General features: G+C 45.2%; 1 long non-coding RNA gene across 1 annotated transcript; it reads right to left on the bottom strand.

Moving 5' to 3' along the window:
* Positions 1-255: 255 nt before the first annotated feature.
* Positions 256-15667, bottom strand: LOC122942533. Its single transcript, XR_006390584.1, has 2 exons — positions 15638-15667; positions 256-375 (listed from the first exon to the last, which is right to left on the bottom strand). It is a non-coding gene; the product is annotated as an uncharacterized LOC122942533 (long non-coding RNA).
* Positions 15668-16428: the final 761 nt, after the last annotated feature.

Genomic DNA, 16428 nt, shown 5'->3' with positions numbered 1-16428 from the left:
CAAGTTCCGATTTATATCTAAAACATTTTCCACATTCTAAACAAGAAAATGGCCTCTTCCCTGTGTGAATTTTCTCATGTCTAACAAGATCTCTTTTACGTCTAAAATATCTTCTACATTCTAAACATGAAAACGGCTTCTCTCTTACGTGAGCTGTTTGATGTTTAACACCTCTTCTACGACTTTTATTCTGTGTTACAGTCTCTGATGAAGAAGTTTGGACCTGTTTAATATGATAAAGTGATTTTTTTTTTCTGTGATTGGATGAGGGTATATCTTGGATATTGGCATGCTCTTCATCTCGTGTGAAACCACGACCATCTACTTCAAAATCTGAAGATACCAGACGTTTCTCAGAGATCCCAGTACAGTTATCTGCCAAGGATAAAACACAATTATTATTGCTGAATAATATACCATAAAATTCAATTACAATTACAATTTAATAAAATTTCTGTATAAAAAAAAAAAATCCACAGAAAGTACAAGGCATGGCCCAAAAATTGGTGGCTAAACAGATTACAATCTAATAGTAGACACAGGAGCATAACTAGAAAAAGTTGGCCCCCACCTTAAACAACTTCCCTGCAACCCCCACCCAATTAATTATTTAAAAGATATATAAATAAAACACTTATTAGCGGTGAACAAGACCACACCATACCATAGTTATCTCCCCTCAGTATCCCTTTCACAGTGAACTTCCCCCTTAGTGCCCTCTTCACAGTACTGATGCTCAAAAAGTGCCCCCACTCAGTAGAATGACCCCTTGATGTCTCCAAACAGTAGTTATGCCCCCTTACAATAATGCTGCCTCTTAGTGGAACAACACATTAGTAATACCCCCCTTGGTGGGTTTTCTTCAATCAAAACTGGAGTGGATCGCCTCTCCACAAGCAAGTGCACATGAAAATTCGGCTTCGCAACAAATTTATTTTTTTTCCTGAAATTCAGATCAAAGTCAACTTTGGATACTTCGATTTCCACAACACTAGACCTGCACTGCCAGTGGGGTGACAGCACCCACTGTGGTAATACTGGGAACACATGGTGAAGTCATCGTGTTGGTAGCACAGGTTGTTCAGCATCAGGAGAGGCAAATTTCGACGAGAGTACCCTTTTCAAACTGACGTTAAATGGATGCACTTCTGTCTAATGGCCAATAAAACTGCACCTAAGAGGTTAACTGCCGTGGATTGCAGCACCCTGTAATAGAGGTGAGGTGCCGGCTATGGGATTCTGCCGCCGTCACCAGCCTCCTGTATTTGTATTAAAAGGTTACTTATCCTCATTGGTGGCGCAGTGCGCCCCATCCTTCCCTCAGTAATAAAAACATTTGTGGCGCAGTGCGCCTGCCAGTATTATAATCATTGGTGGCAGTGGCCATAGGGTCCCCTCCTCGCCTCTTCATTCATTGGTGGTGCAGTGTCAGCTTCTAATCAGAGCCCCAGCACTGTAATCCTGGGGCCCTGATCGGTTACCATGGAAGCCAGGACGCTACTGAAGCCCTGGCTGCCATGGTAATCTCCCTGCTGCTGTGTGTACTATGCACAGGGCAGCAAGTAGAGTGTGAGATCCTATTCACCCTCATAGAGCTCTATTAGGGTTAATAGGACAAGGGATTAAAAGGCTAATAGTTTTTAAATAAAAAGTAAAAAAAATAAAATAAACACCACCAAAATATTAAGTTTAAAGTATAACTGTCATATTTTTTTTTTTGTGGAGTATTGGATTGTGGTAATTAATATCACCTTGGTGGCCCTATTTCAACTTTTTACTGTGTATTCAATTACCCCTTAATTCCACAGTTTTGTTCCCTGTACTGCCTGCTTTTACCTGTGCTTAAAATCAGGTTGCTATGCAGGGTCCATCTATGTGTTGAAGGACGGAGGACGCAGAAGCACGCAGCCTGCAAGGTCACATTACTGACAGCCAGGGACTGTAAGTAAATGATTAAAGCCAGGTCCTCCCCAGCAGCTGATAACAGTGCCTGGGCTGTGTGCACTTCTCCCTGTCCCTGCGCTTGGCAGACGCTCCCTCACTCAGCAGAGCTGGAGAATGCAGAGTTGGAGCAGCGCAGACGAGGGAAGGGAGATCTGCCATCTGCTCAGTGTATAAATGAAAGCCACATGTGGCAAGAGGACCCCTTTGTGCTGCAGGAGATTAACCCTTTAGGGGGAGGGCTCTGGTTACCGACACTTTTGGGGGGCTATTGTTACTGGCTAGTGAGGGCAGGCAGATTAGCCTCAGGGTGAGGGCAGTGGCGGCCCTCTTAACTGAATAGTGAAATTGCAGTTTTATGCAGACTGGTTGCTAAGGGCTGAATCTTATTAAATATGGGGTAAGTCAGTCTAATAGTAACTGATTCTGGAATATCATGTTATTAGTAACTACATATATGAAAATTGAAATTATAAAATAAATAAACATATTACATATCGCCGCTCCCAAAAAAGTGCGAACTATTAAAATAAAAATAGATATATCCTATGCGGTGAACACCGTAACAGGAAAAAATATAAATTTTTTGTCACATTTGTCCCCCCTAAAAATAGGATCGGACTGTTCAATTATGGGCCAGACATTCCATAAAATGCGGAATGCACGCTCCTTTTTTAGTGATTATTTTTTTTGCGTGGTATCGAATGGTATCGAGTATCGTAATGCTGTTTTATGGTAACGAAATTAAATCAAAATTTCGGTATCGAAACAACCCTACTTGCGATGCATTTATACACACTAATAAGTAAACCAGTTTGGACAGAGTTGGTCCAAGTGAATGTCGACGGGAAAAAAGCACTAGGGAGGAAGAAGAAGGGGTCACACATGACCCTTAGAGGAAGTGGGGGGAGGGCTTGCCCTGATTGTCAGACTGGGAGCTGTTGTGGAAATCTCATTAGGATGTGTATTTAATATATTGTGTATTGTCATCATGTCTCTCAGTGTTAGGGTAAAACCATTGGAGTGGATATCTTTCTGTGTATGTCCTGTCACAGATGCTGGGCGCAGAGGTCTCCGTCGGTGAATGGTCCATGTACTATGCATTGGGCTGTGGGCAGGAGAGACTGATGTGTTCAGCAGAGCAGTGTTTTGTTGGATGATGTATGGCAAGACGCGGTTTCATTGGCTTGGCGTGGATGCATTTGTTAACAGAACAATATATGAAAGGAACGTGCGTTTGTTGTCTCTAGTGCGCCTGATCAGCCGCTGGAGATAATGATGTTGTCCTGTAAATAAACATGCATGAGGATCATAGTAACTTTATTTGGCATTGATCACTGAGCAAGGCTGGATAAAGTTCACTCCAGAGAAAATGGGAGATTATTGTATACATGTGTTTGTTAGCTGGCTATGTTATTCTAAATGATGGTGGTTTCTCATCTCCCTGTGTCATCACTTCCTGTATCCTTGTTACATGAAGTAAGTGGTCGGGTGATGGGCCGGCCCCTTTTCTATTGTTAGTGTGACTAAATAAAAGTGAACAGACTGGGCAGGAGGGGGAGGCAGTGCTCAGCAAAACTGAACATGCTAACACCTTTGTCTGTGTCGTGAAGAGATTTACCTTTCCTTACACAAAGTCTGATGCGAGCGGATTTCTACTATAAATATTTCTATTACAGAGCAAATCAATGCTGCAGGAGGCAGCGAGGTGCCCTAACACAATGAGCAGGATGCAATTCTGTGCTGACCTGTGAATGAGGGCAATTGTCACACAATGTCTGCCAGGAAAATGATCGTAGGGAGTCAGGGAGAGTCAGAAAATCAATCAATCAAAGATTTTTTCCAGGGAGAGTGAAGAATTAACTGCCACTCTGCCAAGAAGTTTCTTAGCCTGCCACCTACCCGCAAGACCCCGTCATTGGGGGCTGGGCTTTTTAGAGAAGGAAGAGGAGGGTTGGTTAAACATATAGTCGCTACCTTTATGGGAACCCCTCCATCTAAAGCCTGACTGGCCTCTACCTCTATCCTGGCCCCCTTCCCTTCGCACGAAAGGACCGGTATTGCCTAGAGGACTGAGGAAGAGGGAACCCTTTCTTCCTATCTCCCGCTTTTTCTAATAAATCTGTGAGGACCGAACTAAAAAGCAACTCGCCCTCACATGGTATGGCACACAATTTATTTTTGGAGCCGAGATCCCCCGACCAGTTCTTTACCCGTAAAGCTCGCCTAGCCGAGTTAGTCAAGGCCCCAGCCCTAGCGGACAGCCTTAGGGTGTCCGAAGAAGAGTCCGCCAAGAAGACGGCTGCTTGCCTAATTGCGGGAAGAGAGGCAAGCAGTTGCTCCTTAGGAACTTCATTCTGGATATCTTCTATGAGCTGGTCTATCGATAATATCATGGACCTAGCCACTGAGGTACCTGCTATGCTTAGTTTAAGAGCTGCCCCCGTGGATTCCCAGGCTCTCTTAAGGAACCCCTCTGCCTTTTTATCCATGGGCTCCCTAAGAGACCCAAAATCTTCAAAAGATAGAGAACCCTTTCTAGATATTTTGGCAATAGCCACATCAATTTTAGGCGGATGATCCCAGGAACTGGTCTCTGCGTCATCAAAGGGGTATTTCCCCTTTATGGCCCTAGGAATAAACGATTTCTTATCCGGGTTCTCCCATTCCCGTTTAATAAGTTGGGACACAGTCTGGTGAATAGGGAAAACTTTCCTTTTCTTTACTTCAAGACCCTCAAACATGATGTCCTGGATAGATTTCTGCTCTCTAACCTCCTCCAGACCCATAGCTGATCTTACTGCCTTGACCAACTGATCCGTATCTTCACATTGAAACAACGGTCTGCCTGACATATCATCTTCAGACCTTTCCGACTCTTCTCCTCCATAAACGTAAGAGAAATAGCTGGAGCAATATCATATACCTCGAAGAAACGGTCGGACAAGCCGCAGACTATACCCGAGTCCGAATGGGCCATAATTAAACCTTCTTCCTCAACATCAGATAGCACTGGGACAGAAGGGGCAACTGCCAGCTGAGGTGCAGGTGACGTAAGCGTTGGCAAAACTCCTCTTAGGGAGGCTTCCATTTGGTCATGTCCTGCATCTGCAGTAGTAATGACGGCGTTTCTTGCGCAATAACCTTATTAGTGCAGCTAACACAATTAGGTTTATTATAGTCAGCAGCAAGACTGACTTTGCACATGGCACATTCTTTGCTCTTAACCTTTTTAGATTTCCTGGGACCCTCATCCTAAAAAACTAACCATACCAAGGGTAAAAAAAAATAATACAAAAAACGCATACACTCACAACCTCACCCCACGGTACTGTAAATGGGACCTTGGTAGAAGATTCTGAACGAGCCCTCCTGGAGCCTGTATCCTCACTGGAGACACTTCTGGGCAAACAGCCCCTTCTGGAAGCTGAATCACCGACGCTGGCTGTTCAGTTCACTTAATGGAGGGAGAACTGCAGCCAAAGGAACTCCTTTTAAATCTGCCGCTCTGAGCAGAGAGAGTCGGCGTCTGACTTCATCAGTAAGCGCCGCCTCCCTTCTCCTCCCCAGCCCCATGTGATCTTGGTCCTGCCTCCAACATGGCCGCAGCCATCGGCGCTCCCAGCGCAACCACGCCGGAGCACAGGACCCGTCCTTCACACCACCCGCGGCGGTGGCGAGAAGCGGGCGGAGGGAGCAGGAGGTGGGCGGCAAGTCAAAGGACCTGCAGCTGGGGGTGAACGAACCGGCTCCACACTGGGATACGGGGGACCTAGCTACCCTGAACTACCAGGATTTCTAACTTCCTAAGTCCCCCAGCCAGACCCTACACAAAGCCCACCAGGCTATGAGATTACTCCAGGCTTCCTAGGGACAGGAAACCACTGAAGTGAAGTGCTTCCTTTTGTGCTCTAGGTTTCCTTTCCCTGGGGGAGGAGTCCATCTCTCTGGTGGTGCTGTCGTGAAGGGGGGAAAGACCCAGTGCCAGAATGTGGGTAGTAGCAGCAGAAGTAGTGGTAGTAGTATTGGTAGGCCGCAGTATAGTCGAGGAGAAAGAGGATGGGATGGGATTGTGGATTTCATGCCTCACTCCTCCTCTCAGTCACAGCATTCTACCATATCAATGGAGGCTCCATTCCTTGTTTTGGTTTAAAAGTCACTGGTGGAAATCACTGAAGTGTGGACTAGGCCTAAGAAGTAGCAAGCAAACCTCACCACACTCTATGGGAGACAGTCAAGAGAGTCTTCCTGTTGACGACTTGTATGAGAGCAGGCCGCTGACCCCAGGCATAGCCATGTGAGTGTGGTACAAGTGGACCCTGCAGCCACGGTATTGGTGTTGGGGGCAGTGATAGTGGCAGTCAGGGCGGAGCAAGGCAGAGCAAGGGAGCGGAGGCAGAGAACCCACCAGGTCCTTCTCAAGTGTGTATTGATTTTTCTATCTTGTAACTGCTGTGTTCATGTAATATGTCTGGTTCACCAGCAGGTGGCCTTTGGGCAGAAGTGGACCATTCCTTCCTACCAGAAGGGAGGGGCAGTTCTAGTTTATTCCAGTTGAGACTCCATATTGGATCGGGGAAGACATGAAAGACATAGCAGCCAGAGGAAAATATTATTTGGCTGGAGCTGGAGCAGGAGCCACCAAAGGGAAGTAGCTTATAGAGCACCCGGACTCCTCAATTCAAGGAGGGGGATAACAGCCCAAGGCACCCCAATCCAAGGATACCAGAACCAATCAAAAGTCCAGTAACCAGACCCAAGCAAAGTTTAGCACAGTAGAGAGAAAGTAAGCAGAGTTATTAAGCAAGCCTGTCAGCCCAGCAGAGAAAGAGAAAAAGCACAGTTACCAAATTTGCCTGCCAGTTTATGCCAAAGCCTGCTGAAACCAAGAGAAAGCCTGAATGTAAGAAAAGCCTAAATATTGTCAGGAATCAAGTTTACCCAAGAAAAGCTGCTGTTAAAGTTCTGGACTCAAGTTATTCTTCATCCCCTAACTCAACTATTCCCCTTTATTTACTTCAGAGCCTAAGCCTGGGGTCCCACTGTATCCAGGTAGGAGCACCGTGACACATAGAAACTATTAAGAGCCGTTTCATACCACTCGGCATTCCTCTAAACCAGGGTCAGCGTGTTGCAAATTGGTGTCACAAGCAGGATTCAAATACTTCTGTGCCTTGAAGACTCCCATCTGTAAAAACCATGTACAAGTGACTTTATAGTATCTACTTACTGCTGGAGAGTGTGAATCTGCATCAGTTGCAGTACTGTGGTAAAACAGTGGTTAATCGGCCATCTTGGATTTGAGCATCGTATACTGAAAGACATCCACCCAGCAGAGAGAAGGGAACCAAACAGTCCACCTCCACAGAGGAACCATCCTTACAGCTGAAGGAAATAAAGTGCTGAGTACAAATTCCAGGAAAGACAAAGAAACCTACTGTACCCCTACAGGAAGTAGAAGCGACAGCCATCTTGGAAAAGGGAAAATACAGTTCCAGCTTTCCTGGATAAAAACCTAGAATGTGTCGGCAGATAAGAACCATTTGGCCCATATAGTCTGCCCAATATACTGAATACTATGGATAGCCCCTGGCCCTATCTTATATGAAGGATAGCCTTATGCCTATCCCATGCATGCTTAAACTCCTCCACTGTATTTGCAGCTGCCACTTCTGCAGGAAGGCTATTCCATGCATCCACTACTCTCTCAGTAAAGTAATACTTCCTGATATTACTTTTAAACCTTTGCCCCTCTAATTTAAAAGTATGTCCTCTTGTAGCAGTTTTTCTTCTTTTAAATATTCTCTCCTCTTTTACCTTGTTGATTCCCTTTATGTATTTAAAAGTTTCTATCCTATCCCCTCTGTCTCGTCTTTCTTCCAAGCTATACATGTTAAGGTCCTTTAATCTTTCCTGGTAAGTTTTATCCTGCAATCCATGTACTAGTTTAGTAGCTCTTCTCTGTACTCTCTCCAAAGTATCAATATCCTTCTGGAGATATGGTCTCCAGTACTGAGCACAATACTCCAAATGAGGTCTCACTAGTGCTCTGTAGAGCGGCATGAGCACCTCCCTCTTTCTTCTGGTAATACCTCTCCCTATACACCCAAGCATTCTGCTAGCATTTCCTGCTGCTCTATGACATTGTCTGCCTACCTTTAAGTCTTCTGAAATAATAACCCCTAAATCCCTTTCCTCAGATACTGAGGTTAGGACTGTATCACTGATTTTATATTCTGCTCTTGGGTTTTTACGCCCCAGGTGCATTATCTTGCACTTATCAACATTACATTTTAGTTGCCAGATTTTTGACCATTCTTCTAGTTTTCCTAAATCCTTTTCCATTCGGTGTATCCCTCCAGGAACATCAACCCTGTTACAAATCTTTGTGTCATCAGCAAAAAGACACACCTTACCATCCAGGCCTTCTGCAATCTCGCTGATAAAGATATTAAACAATATGGGTCCCAGAACAGATCCCTGAGGTACCCCACTGGTAACAGAATTGGATCTTGAGAAGCAATGTCCAGAGGTCTGAGTGAGTACTGCTGGGGATAATAACATTGCTAGAGACCGGTAGGGGGCATGAACTGCCTGCCAAAGCATCACACTACCCAAAATTTAGAAGTTGCAGTGACTCTAAAAGGAGCCATTAACCAATTCTTCTGCAGTTGCACATAGCAACGTGCACTTAAATTGCCATCTAGCTTACATTGACCCCTCGAGTCTGGTACAGGGTATCAAGAGCCATGTCTGACAGTGAGGATAACACTCACCGGGACCGCAGCGATCCACCAGCAGCTGCCGCCATATGCATCATGCCTCCTAGGCTACTTTCACACTCGTGTTTGGTGCAGAACCATCATGGATCTGCACAAACGCATCCGTTCAGATAGTACAACCACATGCATCCTTTCAGAACGGATCCGTTTGTATTATCTTTAACATAGCCAAAACGGATCCGTCTTGAACACCATTGAAAGTCCATGGGGGACGGATCCGTTTTCTATTGTGCCAGATTGTGTCAGTGAAAACGGATCCGTCCCCATTGACTTACATTGTGTGTCAGGACGGATCCGTTTGGCTCAGTTTCGTCAGACGGACACCATGTTGTTGGCCCATTCTCTGTTTTGTCCGCACCCAGAGGGTCATGTTTAGTCACATGTCTTAAAGGTTCTCACTAAAATTCCAAAGACATTGCAGTGATGTGTAACTTCATTCTACCTCACAAGATCAATAGTGGGAGCCCCGCCTGTATTTTCTCAAGCCCATACCATTTACCATCCATGGGTCGGGAGCCTTCCATATATTTGCACTATTTCTTGCACTAAAGTTTTACTGTTTCAGCAATGTTGAAGCACTTTACCCCATCGTCAGCCTTGCTGGAAGATTCCTAACCTGCATTATTTCTCCCAAAAAGCCATCTTTGTTAGTACTCTCAAGTGATGGACAACACGGGGCACTTCCAGCGATTTTCACTGTACGACAAGGTTCACGCCATGGTAAACACCTGGAGCAGCTACTATAGGCAGGGACTGTACAAGTGTTTCTCGGCACACTGGGCCAATGTTTTTTCTGGAAGCAGTAAGGCAGCATCCTGGCAAAAAGGCCAGGTCCTTTTAACCCCCACCCCGCATGATTGTGTCGGCCTGGCTCATACACCAGGCATTTATCTGCCGCCTCCTCCGTGGACACAGTCCTGTCCCCAACAGCAGCTGGGTGCAGGGTCACTCGCACTACCCTATCACACGCATCAGGTCAATGTTACCACGCCGTGTTGGAGCTGATCAGCCTGGGAGAGGGTACCAACATCAGCGAGCAGTTGCTCAAGTACATCAAGCAACAAACATGCCACTGGCTGTCACCCTGCTGACCCCAACTGGGCAAGGTAGTCAGCGAAATGGGCACAACATCATGGCCTCCCTGAAACTGGGCAAATAAGACATGCTCCCTGCATGGCGCAAGTCATCAACCTAGTGGTGCTGGCAAAGTCCAGGAGACTGTCCCAGCACTTCAGTCACTCTTACATGGTAAGCAACGCTCTTCTGGACCTGCAGCGACAGAAAGACTAGCAGTAACACTGCTTGATCCACGATGTGCCAACTCAGTGTCTGCTCTACAGCTGTTGGGTGCACACAAAGGGAATCTGTAATGGAGGAGGAGTAGGGTGATGAAGAGGAGGATGAAGAGCAAGACGATAATAAGGATGGCACAGGCCAAGACACGTAATCTTCTCAGTCCGGGGCTGAACCAGAAAGATGCGGTTACTCAGGCACACTGGCCAGAATGACCACCTATATGCTCTCTTGCTTATGCAGTGACAGGTGTATCGTTGACATCAAGCAGTCTGATGATTACTGGACAGCCATGCTTTTAGACCCAGTCTACCAAGGCGAAATAGGGGAATGCTTTCCTCTGGCAGAAAGAACAAATTACGTTACTACCAGGAAACACTATGTGCGCAGCTTGCGGCAGCTAAAGGAAAGCAGATGCATGCTGCCAGTGTGTCTGAAAGGGAGGCCCCTCCCGCTGAATCACCACCCTCCCCCAGCCATGAGTGGCAGAAGACGCAGCAGCAGTCATTTCTGTCTCTTCAACATGATGGAGCAGTTTTTCCATGCGTTACGCCAGACTGAGGCCGCCCGCCTCAACACCCACATTCAGGCATACCTAAACTATGGCCAGTCTGTTGCATACCCAGTTCCCTGACTCTATGGATTTCTTGGCAGGCAGACTGGAAAAGTGGCCCGAACTGGCAAAGCATGCTCTCTCTCCTTTCTTGCCCTGCCTCCAGTCTCATCTCGGAGAGGGTTTTCAGCACCGCAGGGGAAGGGGTACTGCGTGGTGACACCCAAACGGAACAAGTTGTCTTCCAACAGTGTCTAAAACATCAGTTTTAGCAAAATGAACCAAGCCTGGATTCTGGAGGGTTTTCATACTCCTCCGGCTAATTACAATGTATAGCCCTTGCCCGCCTAGCCTTACCCATCCTGACACCCTTGCTGCCTGTCTGCCTAACTAATTAACTTCTTGCAAACTTCTCCTCCTCCACTTCTCCTCCTTTACGTGACCTCCAAACTTCTCCTCCTTCTCCTTCTCCTCCTTTACGTGACTTTGTCTGTACAGGTCCCTACCAAGTACAGGATCCCAAGGAAGCTGTAAAGGTTGTTTCTCTTCCGCTAGTCCTTGTTCCATCAGCATAAGCATTTGTTCAGATATGACTATGAGGGTGATGTTAATGCTTGCCCTAGTCTGGTGGACTCTTCGAAGGAGTATGTAACATGTCCCTGATGAGCTGCCACTTCCAGAGCTCAAAAGAACATATGCTTTTTTCTGTGGTGGTCTCGTCAATAAAATAATTGACCTCTTCATGCTGCTCATAGCAACGCTTCAGCATATGCAAAGTAGAATTCAAACGGTACAAAGGCAGACCATTTTGTCACTGCAAGTCCAGAAGGGCCATTTTAGCCACATAAGAGTGGCTGGACAGTCCCCTGGATATGACCAACACCTTTTGCAAGCCACAATACTTTAAAAAAAATTGCTGTGCCACAAAACTTATTATGTGCGCCATGCAGCGAACATATGTTATTTCCCCCAAATGAAGTGCAGCCACAAGGTTCCTGCCATTGTCACTAACCACGTTGCCCAGCTGTACTTGGAGGAGAAAAATCCAGCATGAAAATTGCTAGTTGATGCACATTACCAACTGATCTATGTAGCTTCTCTCGCCCAGGCTCATCAGCTTTAAGACAACATGGCAATGCTTCAGTTTGCACATATAAAAGGAGGGAGTAGATGTGGAGAACCATCTGCTCTGTTTTTGTTTGGGATAGGTGGATGTCCATTGAGTAGGACGTGGATAAGCACCTGGTGTAGATCAGTTTCCATCTACTTTTATAGAATATTAATAAAAGTGAAGTTTTAAGATTTAATTTTGCCAAATGTGAAATTTGGCAACTAATTGTAAATAAAGTATTTTGAAAAATACGCCACACATTTGACAAGGGTCCCTATTGTCACACCTGCACAGCATGAATTTCAAAGAGTGGCCTATATTCTCGGCCAAGTGGAGTACAAAGCAGGGATGGTTTTCTTTCTTGAGAAATCTTTCAACGAGGTGGATTGGGGTCCACTATGTGGAACGGCAGAAACGGCACCACCATCCAGTTGGCCAGGTGGAAGTTCGGTTTGCAGAGTGGATTACTGGGCGCATATAGTTGTTTTCTGGCCAATAGGGATCACTGATGAAGGAGCAGACAGTGACAACTGATGATGTTGATGACTAGGACACTGTAATGATTGCTGGCCACTTCCATTTTTCCACTGGATCTCATAATGCCTTATGTTCTGCATTAGAGTCATGGCTTCTACATTTGTGTTTGAACGCCCACGGCTTATTTTCATCAAGCAGATCTTGCACATGCCAACGGTTTTGCCTATAGGCGTTGTGGTTAAAAATAGTCATAAGGGAGATATCTGTACAGAGCTACCAGCAGCCAAGCTGGGTCTGACATGTTTTGAACCTTCACTAACAGTATCAGCGAAATCATTGTTCCCGATTGACCTAAAAAAAAAAAAAAGTCAGAACCAGATCTGCTTCTCTTATGATTTGTCTATACACTGGTTCTGCTCTTTATTGCCGCCCCCACCACAACCATCCTATTCTGATGTCACGTCCTCTTCATCAGCCTGATCCAGCTTGGGCTCTGTTGAAAGCACAATCATAACCATAGTCATTCTCCACCCTGCTACTTCTCTCAGACTATAATTTATCATGGATTCCTTAAATCCCCTCCCAATTCCCTCCTCTGAATTCACAATGAGTAGCAATATCATCACTGCTATCAGTGCCCCTACTGCCACAACCATGGGTACAAGTGCCTCTACTACCGCCACCAACAAAGTTATATATTTCAGTCATTAGGTCCCACGCTTCTTCCTGAACCTCCTCCTCATGCCTTATGACAATCGAAACTCTAAAGCCTCTTTAACACGGGAGTCGCGTGTGAGGGCCAGATAGGATGCGGGTGCGTTGTGGGAAAATGTCAGATTTTTTTCGCGCAAGTGCAAAGCGTTTTAATGCGTTTTGGACGCTCGTGAAAAAAAAATCGGCATGTTTGGTGCCCAGACTCGAACTTCTTCACAGAAGTTCAGGTTTGGGATCGGTGTTGTGTAAATTTTATTATTTTCCCTGTTATAAGGGAAAATAATAGCATTCCTAATACAGAATGCTAAGTAAATTAGGGATGAAGGGGTTAAAAAAATTCTATTAAATTAAACTCACCTCATCGACTTGTTCGCGCATGCTGGCTTCTCTTCTTTCTTCTTCTTTCATGTGATGGACCATGTAATGAGCGCAGTGACGTCACCAAAGGTCCTTTTCTCCCAGGTCTTCAAAGAAGAAGAAAGAAGAGAAGCCGGGCTGCCTGAACAAGTCGATGAAGTGAGTTTAATTTTGTATTTATTTTTTAACCCCTCCATCCCTAATTTACTTAGCATTCTGTATTAGGAATGCTATTATTTTCCCTTTATAACCATGTTATAAGGGAAAATAATAAAGATCAGGTCCCTTTCCCGATAGTCACCTAGCAACCATGTGTGAAAAATCGCACCGCATCCGCACTTTCTTGCGGATGCTTGCGATTTTCACGCAGCCCCATTCATTTCTATGTGGCCTACGTTGCACGAAAAACGCACAATATAGAGCATGCTGCGATTTTCACGCAACGCACAAGTGATGCGTGAAAATCACCGCTCATGTGCACAGCCCCATAGAAATGAATGGGTCCGGATTCAGCGCGGGTGTAATGCGTTCACCTCACGCATTGCACCCGCGCAGAAAACTCGCCCGTGTGAAAGAGGCCTTACTGTTCTCCCACAGCTCATCAACAGGAAGACTATCTTCAGAGTCTTCCATAGCACTCAGGGTGTTCTTGGTTCTTAGAGAAAAAAAATATGGCGTTCCACTAGGAGGAGGCAGTGAAGACAGTTATGGTGCAAAGAAAAAGCTTCACTGGGGCTGCATGGAGGAGGAACAACAAAAATGTGCTGAACTCTGGTTCAAAGGCTCATTATCAGACTAAGAGGTAACAGCATCATCCTGCTGTGACTGAGATGATGAGTGAGCCATCCAGTGCACAATGTTATCCTCCTCAATAATACTCTGTCACCTACTGAAAGAGAGGGAGCAAAAGGGAAGGGTTAACTCCATCAGTGCTGCAAGGAAGTTTACTGAGCACTAGTCCCAATACACACATAAGGAGAGTGGAGCAACGACCAGGGATAAGAACATTTCTGATGGAAGATCCTCAGGTTTTGTTCTGCAGTCACAGATTGGTGACAGTAGCGCTGATGCAGTAGTATTATAGTAAGGAACGGAGTCAAGGGTCGTCACTAGGAGCTCGGTCAAAATGCAACTGGTCAGAAGGACAAGAGCATGTTCAGAAACGTAGCCAAGGGCCACAGACAGAAAATAGATTCCTGATATACAATTCAACAATTCAATTCGACAAGGCAGGAGTGTGGTCAGGATGAGAATCAAATACAGTAGCCACTAGCAATACATAGGAAGAAGCAAGGAAAGAATTTAGCTCCAGTACATGCCAGGAGGATTCCTCAGGACTATATCCTTTCTAATCATTGAGCTAAATGATTGTCTTTATATGGACCTACTTGCAAACAAGAATTTGCTCAAGGTTTAAAATCTGCTGTGGATTTGAGGTTGGAGGCAAAATGTGACATGATTTTTTTTTTTAAACTTGTTGAAAACCAGAGACTGCAGAAGGGACATGGAATTTCAATTTTGATGAGTGCAACGCCGGGAATAACAAGTCGTAAGGTTATCATTGGAGATGAGCGAATGTCTTAAAAGTTTGATTCGCCGAACATTACAAAAAATTAGCATCGTGATGATGTAGTCTCGCGCCGCATGACATTTCGGCCGAGATCTTCAAGCAAGATGGAGGCTGGCGGCCGTCTCGAGCAAATGGAGGAGGTAAGTTTGAATTTTTTAGTTTTTTATACTATTTCAGGTAAAATCGATTCGCTGACATGAAGCATGAGGAAATTCGGCTTCTAGGCGAATCGAATTGATCCTGAAATTCGGATCGAACTCCACTTCGTGGGATTCGATTCGCTCATCTCAGTTATCATAATAGAGGAAGTAGCAGGAGTGGAGAAGATCTGCAGATGATGAAATTGTCCAGCAACTAGTTTCAATCTGTGGCATGTGGGAGGGACATAAAAGCCAGATTGAAGAAAGTTGTTTTAAATACATTCTTTCCACTTTTTTTTTATCATTTGCAAATCATTAAAGGGCTTCTCCAAGATAGGTCATCAATATGAGATTTGCAGGGCTCCGAGTCCCTGCAACACACCAGTCAGCTGTCTTAGAAAGCCTCAGGGTTCGGCGGAGCTCCAGTGCACGCCGTGGCCTCCTCACAGCTTATTAAGCACAGCACCGTATATTAGATAGTGGATGTACTTCGCATTGCCTCTCAGACGCATTCAACTGATTCAGACCGATCACGATCACATTTTCATTCATATTTAATTTTAATTTTAACTGAATCTGTGAATATAACGATGAAAAAAACGAAAGACAGAACCTAAAAATGTAACATAAAATTGTAGTATCCAGTGAAGGAGTAGAATCTGTGAGTCTTCTCTGCTTTACTTAGTGGTCACTACTCACCTGGGCGGTTATCTGTAGGAATGTCCTCTATGCTCTGCTCATCACCCCTCACATCTGTCTCTGTAGGATTAATATTGTTCAGATCTTCACCCGGATTCACAAGCTGTGAAAGAAATATTGTAGAAGTCATCAGACGGTTGGAGAAGTCATGTGGAAGGTTTTATATGACCAGAGATCAGTAATTAGAATGATGCCAGAAGTGACCAGAGAACAGGACTTATCTGACCCAAATATCTGCAGGCCTCCTGTATGAATCCAATCTGATTGCTTTATTATTCCAACCAGAAGTTTGCAATGCAGAGAGAGTAGCCCTTATATTCTACCCCTGACATTACATTGTGTGTATGTATAATATTATATTGCTTGTGCACCTGTTGCCCTTGCTGGCCGCCCCAGGGCTGTGGGTACCCTGCATATCACAGTTTATAGTATAAGGACAGGGGAGAACCAGGGCCGATGCAAGGATTTTTGCCGCCCTAGGCAAAGATCCATTTTGCCATCCCCTCATGTCACTCATTCACTGACAGACACACACTGACAGACAGACGCACTCAGACACTCACTAAATGACGTACACAGAAACTCACTGACAGACACACATACACTCACTGACAGACCTACACCTTACCCACTGAAACACAAACACACACACATATACTCACTGACAAACATAAACATACTCACTGACAAACACACAGACACTTACTGACCGACAGACATCCACACTCACTGACATACACTCACTCACTGACATACACACACACACAGACACTCACCCAGTCAAACACTTA

The sequence above is a fragment of the Bufo gargarizans genome, chromosome 6, assembly GCF_014858855.1.
Source record: "Bufo gargarizans isolate SCDJY-AF-19 chromosome 6, ASM1485885v1, whole genome shotgun sequence".
NCBI classification, from domain to species: domain Eukaryota; kingdom Metazoa; phylum Chordata; class Amphibia; order Anura; family Bufonidae; genus Bufo; species Bufo gargarizans.
The sequence above is the reverse complement of the archived record's forward strand: the minus strand, read 5'-3'. Positions and strand labels throughout refer to the sequence as shown.